We start from the raw sequence: 6,000 nt of genomic DNA on the forward strand, positions 1-6,000 counted from the left end.
GACATTAGTCGCACTATCGATGAAACGTTCGTCACACTAAAAAGAATTACCGGCTCAATAATATACAAAGGGCCATGTCAACAAATTTTTGCACGGATAAGAATGTCCCTCCACTCAAGGGGTATCACAACTTAACAAGACACAAAACGTCAAACATTCAAAATATTTCGGCTTAATGATGCTCATATGGCTAAGTCACATAAATTTAGATTGATATGTTTCATATTTAGTATCTACAGTGTGTCAAAAAGCGTACATTTAATTCTTATGATTTTTTTGGCCACATTGCTTCGTTTATAATGTAGACATATTTTAACTATTATTTATGTCTTTATCCCATGTGACAAAATCAACATAAGATCATGTGTCATTCGTATTCCGCAGAAAATTGATGAGTAATTAATATACCTTTTGCATAACACCAAAAATAAACGTGACCAGGTGCGTAAAACTATTAACCAGCCTCAAGTAGCGATCTGCCATCATGTAAGAACTATACTTTGGTTCACATATCCGATATCTCAGATGTGTGTTTCAACTTACCTCATGCCAATCATTTCCTGACGAATTTCAGGTGTCCAAAGTTGCTACTAGCATACCTGATATTTTGTTTACCAAAACATTTGCAATATTTGTAGAACAACTAGTTAAATGCCCGTGCGTTGTTACGGGGTTTCCAAAGTATGACCGTACACAAAAGATTGAAGTTTTGATTAATCAAACTCTCTCTCCGTATGTCTCTCCCTGGAAAAAGATTGAAGTTTTGATTAATCAAACTCTCTCTCCGTATGTCTCTCCCTGGAAACGTAGAACTGTAGAGGCCTGGAAACGTAGAACTGTAGAGGCATGATAAGCATGGGTTTTCCATGCATTTCCATTTTCCGCCAGCCTCTCAACTTCACCTCTTCCACCTCTCAACTTCACCTCTTTCATCACAGCATCGAGATTGTGCCTAGACTGGCCTGCCAAACATCCCACTAACAATGTGTCCTAAGCCACTACACAACGATGTTTTCGCCAACTCTAGTGAATCTCCATAATTGTTCTCGTAGCCCATGACAGATCACTAACGAAGGATGCATCGACATAATCAATTGTTATTTGCTAATACGAAATTGTCGCATATAGTCTCAACAAATTAAAAGTATCTACACATCACCTTTTGCAAATAACCGTTGCGCATTACTGCAGAATGAACTACAACTAAATACAAAAAAATGCACCCCACAATTCCAGACCAATAAAAAATTAGAGATCTTGCTTATCCCAAGTCCTTCTGCAACTCCTCGTTCTCATTCAGCAGAATCACCCTCTTGCAAGATTAAGGAAGCAGTAGTAGATGCACCAACAACACAAGGAATGAACTACCAACCAGAATATGTAATGTCAGTGCAAATCAACGTATGGGGCAACAATGAATTTTTTCAGTTTATGTATGTCATCGTAGAAGAGAATTTGAGAATTTTTTCTTATTCAGAAAGACCAAGGAGGTCAATCTCTTCATCAGTATCCTCCCAACACAAACTTCTACATACATCTAAACTCGTGTGTATCTGGAAAAAATACACAACTAAAAATGATGGTCTGAATGTGGAATCTATCATTAAGAAAAGTATATGGGCATACAGGGAAAGATGGTATGAAAAGACATGACATAAACCTTCTCTTGCCTCTTTGATTAATAAATCCACAACAAATGGAATTATGAGTTAATCATTTTAGGACAGTTCTTCCCACAGAACTTTCCATTAATAAACCCTTTTTTTTTTGCTGAGAGCGTAAATATCCAGGTCAAAAAATAAGAAATGCACGACTGATTTTCTCGTATTAGAGATTAACTTTGGCCATTGTGTCACTATGTTTGCACTTCTGACCAGAGCCTAACCATGTAACAGAAATATATATGCTTCCATATAATGGTAACGCAAATCAAATATGATACTTTTAATTAGAAAAAGTTCCCGCATGCTTAAGTAACAAGGTACATGTATAAAGAACCTTCTAAATTTCCATTTCGCTGCAGCACGAACATGATCATGCAACAATCCCTCTTGTTTTCATGCCCTGAGAGCACCAAGTGTGTTGAAGAGACACAAAACTCTTTCCAAACACCATCTCAGGTAAATGAGTTGTTTGGAGCTTATCTTCATCTCTCTATATAACCATTTCTTTCTTTACAGATCAACGATCTATGAATAGTGGACATATACAATATTTAAAGATTCAAATAACAACATGACTAAACAGGAAATATACAAGCAACATGAATCCTTGATCAAGTAACAAATCATGAATCTAGTTGACAAGTTGCCAGATCAGAATTCCGATCGATTCGCCTACTTGGCGATCGATCCAAAGATTCTTGAGGTCAGGGTGTCTTGGCATCCGACATGTTGAAGATGCGAGTGCATCCAATATTGAGAGATTGTGAGATTTAATTGAGATACCATGAATTTCCCATATTGTTGTAGTGTCATTTTCCAAATAGCTATATGACTAATTAGTTAAAAATAAACCTAAAACATATCGGGCAAACGTGCCCAGGTGGCTCTTCTCCGCGACGCTCCCTTGGCTGTCAGTTCTTAGACGCGGACGGTGATGCGGATCAGAAAAAAATTAAGGAACTTGCAGGGCGCACATGCAACCTTCCCTGGCAATTTTCAAAAGTAGCTTGGGTCTTAAATTGGCATGTTTGCACGCTGTAAGGGTCCAAAATAAAATAGGGGAGCAATACGTAATACTTAAGTGATTGTTTGGTTACTAAACATAGTGCCAGGCCGATGCATAGTGCCACAATCTGGATCAAAAGTTTGAAACATGTGAAGTTACTTAACATAGTAGTCATAGAGGCAGAGACGAAGCCCATGAGGAGTGAAAGAGAAAACAAATACGCCCTTCTTTTAACACCCATATATATGCCAGATTAATATTTTATTACATAATTTTTTTATAGATGTAGTTGAAAGCGAAACTTAAAGAGGAAAAGAAAAAATGAGAGAATTGCCACAACGCGTGGGCACTTAGCTAGTTCATACATAACTGATTCAACTTTTATGGCTGAAGAAAGTAAGTACAGAACACATAAGTGGTTATGAAATCCACGACTGACCACTAACAAAGCAAAGCAGACATGAGTTTCGAGCATGACTAAACAGGAAATCTACAAGCAACCTGAATCCTTGATCAAGTAACAAGTAAGGAATCTAAGTTTTCTAATTTATACTGCAATAGTCAGATGAAAAGAGGGAAGAAAGATTACGATTTAAGGCTGGGGGTGCGTTGTGGGACTCGATGGCCACCACTTCACCCAAACAACACCGGGGATCACCTCCGCTACCACCGCTTTCAGTTTGGTCGTCGTCGATCTATCCCATGCCGCGGCCTCATCCATCTTCTGTCTCATACAGAATGTCTGAATAGCACCTGAACAGTGACAAAGATTCTATCATAATTAGAATTTAACACATCTTTATGTTAAAAAGGGATGACTATTTGCTGCATAGACTTTGACCCAATTCAGATAAGCACTCAAGAACCATGGCAGCAAATTGTGAAATAGAGTTGGAGCATACCCTGGTAGGTATATCAAGTGTGCAGTATCACGATGTCATGTCAAGACTGTGCTATTGAGAGAAAGTAAAAAACCGATAATGATTGTAATTGAACCTGCTAATCCAAAATTTTCCTCTGGTTACTTTTGAGCATACAAAAATTTACATTAAATAATTTTTCAAATGAAAACACTGGAAAATATACCACTGGTTACGGTTGATTCCTCTGGTCACCTCGTAATCATCCTTGTATTTTGGAAATGGTAAGTATTCAGATTTCCTATGGGAATAGAAGGACCTAAATAGGAGATAACTACAACAATGTAGCTCATTCACCTTGCCCAAAACCCAGAAGAATACAAGCATAGTGTCTGCAAGAAATAAAAACAATTCTAGGTAACAAAAGGGTAAATGACTATGTTAGGATCTTGTAAAATAATCTAAACCAGGAAACATACATTAATTTGGAGATTCTCTGACCAATCTCCGTATATCCAACAATATTTCAAAACATGTCATACCCCTCCCATGATTTTGGACATCTTACAGGTCAATTGATGTTTTCAGTGCCAATGCAACTTCATCTTATCAGAACGGCATAGACTACAGTGATGTTCTAGCAACAATAAAATGAAATCGTGGAAAGACATGCCGCCTATTCACTTCACCTTTTTCTGCAAAACTGTGTTGAACTTCTAAAGTTAATATTTTAATTTGATATATGACCCTATAGTAATTATTATCTGCTGCCAATTCAAGAACTCACTCATGAAGATACCACAAATTTTATCAACCGAGCAAACAAAGGATTACCATTTAAGTTTTTGCAACACCAACAATGCCATCAAGATCCAAGTTTTCATATTTGATAGTTCATCTACAGACAGTTACATGTGACAAATGAGGCAAGCAAAAATTGAAGGGTTGGGACATACTCAGTGATAATTGGCAATTATCAAGTTGTAGAGTGGTATGAAATTCACCATGCTGCAACCATACTGACTATTCTGAACTGGACTAAATGGTATAGGCCTTCTCATATCCTATAACAGCAGAAAAATTGCATAAAATATGTTGTTTGTTCTAGCTAGCGATCCAAATTTAGTCTCAGTTGCAACCAAACCAAAGTAGTAAATCTAGTAGATACATATATCTCAGTGTTCTTGTTCTGCACGGTGTATGCTAACTGATTTTACATATTAAAATAGTGGGTAGTGTATCTAAATGCAAAATAAGCTCAAAAATAGATGGAATGATATTTCAGCAAGCATGCCTAAGAAAACGTCACATGTGTATGTGTTGCGAGACCGTAGGATACATAAAAGTCTGAATAATTCGGTACTATATACTTCTTGTCAGTTGACAGATCTGGAGGCCACACTGGTAGGTTCCAAATCAACTATTGCATCCTAAAACTTGGCTTACTCTTGACCCGTCTGATCTGTTCGCTCAGCTCCTATCTTCAGAACGCATCATGAGCCATAGACCTGTCCCTGTACAAAACTTCAGCCAACAGAAAGCTTAATCTCCTCCACAAAACTGAGTACCAAAAATTTGGACCAAAACATAGCAATAGCACGCCCAAACAACATAGGAGTAGCGCAGCCCCAATCTTTCACCATCTCTCACGGAACGTCTGCTCGGGCATCGGGGCAGTGTCGCCTCGCCACACAGGTCGGGGATGCAGTGCTGGTGGTGCGTCGGCTGAGGCGGATCCACTCTTCCGCCGCCGCACTGCTTTGCTCCCGGCCGCACGGCGAGCTACCCCTAGCTCAGCCTCTGTGACGGCTCGAGGGAGATCGGGAGAGAAGGAAAATATGTGGATGTCGACTATAAGGGCGAGAGTTTCGGGGGCTGGGTTCCTGTTCCGTCTTGACGAGATTGTTGGGCTTGGCCCAGTTAAGCGCGTGCGGGGAGACGACGGAAGAACTTGACGAAGGAGCGACGTACCGTCTCTGACGACGGAACCTGTTCCCATTTTTTAAGTAGTAGAGATTTCGTTTACTTTCAGTTCATGGGAAGTATTGTTATATCAATGAATCCATACTTTTATTTCCTTAATAATTTCAACCAACTACAGATGATGTCCTCGCATTTGCGAGGGCCACCGTTCTAGTTAATGAAGAAATACATAGAGCTTGCTAAAATTTGGTTTGCATAATTGGTCTCTCTAAGGTCTAGATAATTTCTAGTAAGGAGTTTGAACAACAAGGAAGACGGTGTAGAGTTTTATAATGTTTACAATATGTCTTTTATGTGAGTTTTGCTGCACCGGTTCATCCTTATGTTTGTTTCAAATAACTTTGCTAGCCTAAACCTTGTATCGAGAGGGAATACTTCTCATGCATCCAAAATCCTTGAGCCAACCACTATGCCATTTGTGTCCACCATACCTACCTACTACATGGTATTTCTCCGTCATTCCAAAGTAAATTGCTTGAGTGCTACC

At 38.9% G+C, this 6,000-nt stretch overlaps 1 long non-coding RNA gene across 1 annotated transcript; it reads right to left on the reverse strand.

Moving 5' to 3' along the window:
• Positions 1-1,137: 1,137 nt before the first annotated feature.
• Positions 1,138-5,418, reverse strand: LOC127345927 (uncharacterized). The gene is made up of 3 exons (XR_007879128.2): positions 3,757-5,418; positions 3,573-3,666; positions 1,138-3,423 (listed from the first exon to the last, which is right to left on the reverse strand). It is a non-coding gene; the product is annotated as an uncharacterized lncRNA (long non-coding RNA).
• Between the last annotated feature and the right edge of the window lie 582 nt (positions 5,419-6,000).

The sequence above is a fragment of the Lolium perenne genome, chromosome 3, assembly GCF_019359855.2.
Source record: "Lolium perenne isolate Kyuss_39 chromosome 3, Kyuss_2.0, whole genome shotgun sequence".
Classification (NCBI taxonomy): Eukaryota; Viridiplantae; Streptophyta; class Magnoliopsida; order Poales; family Poaceae; genus Lolium; species Lolium perenne.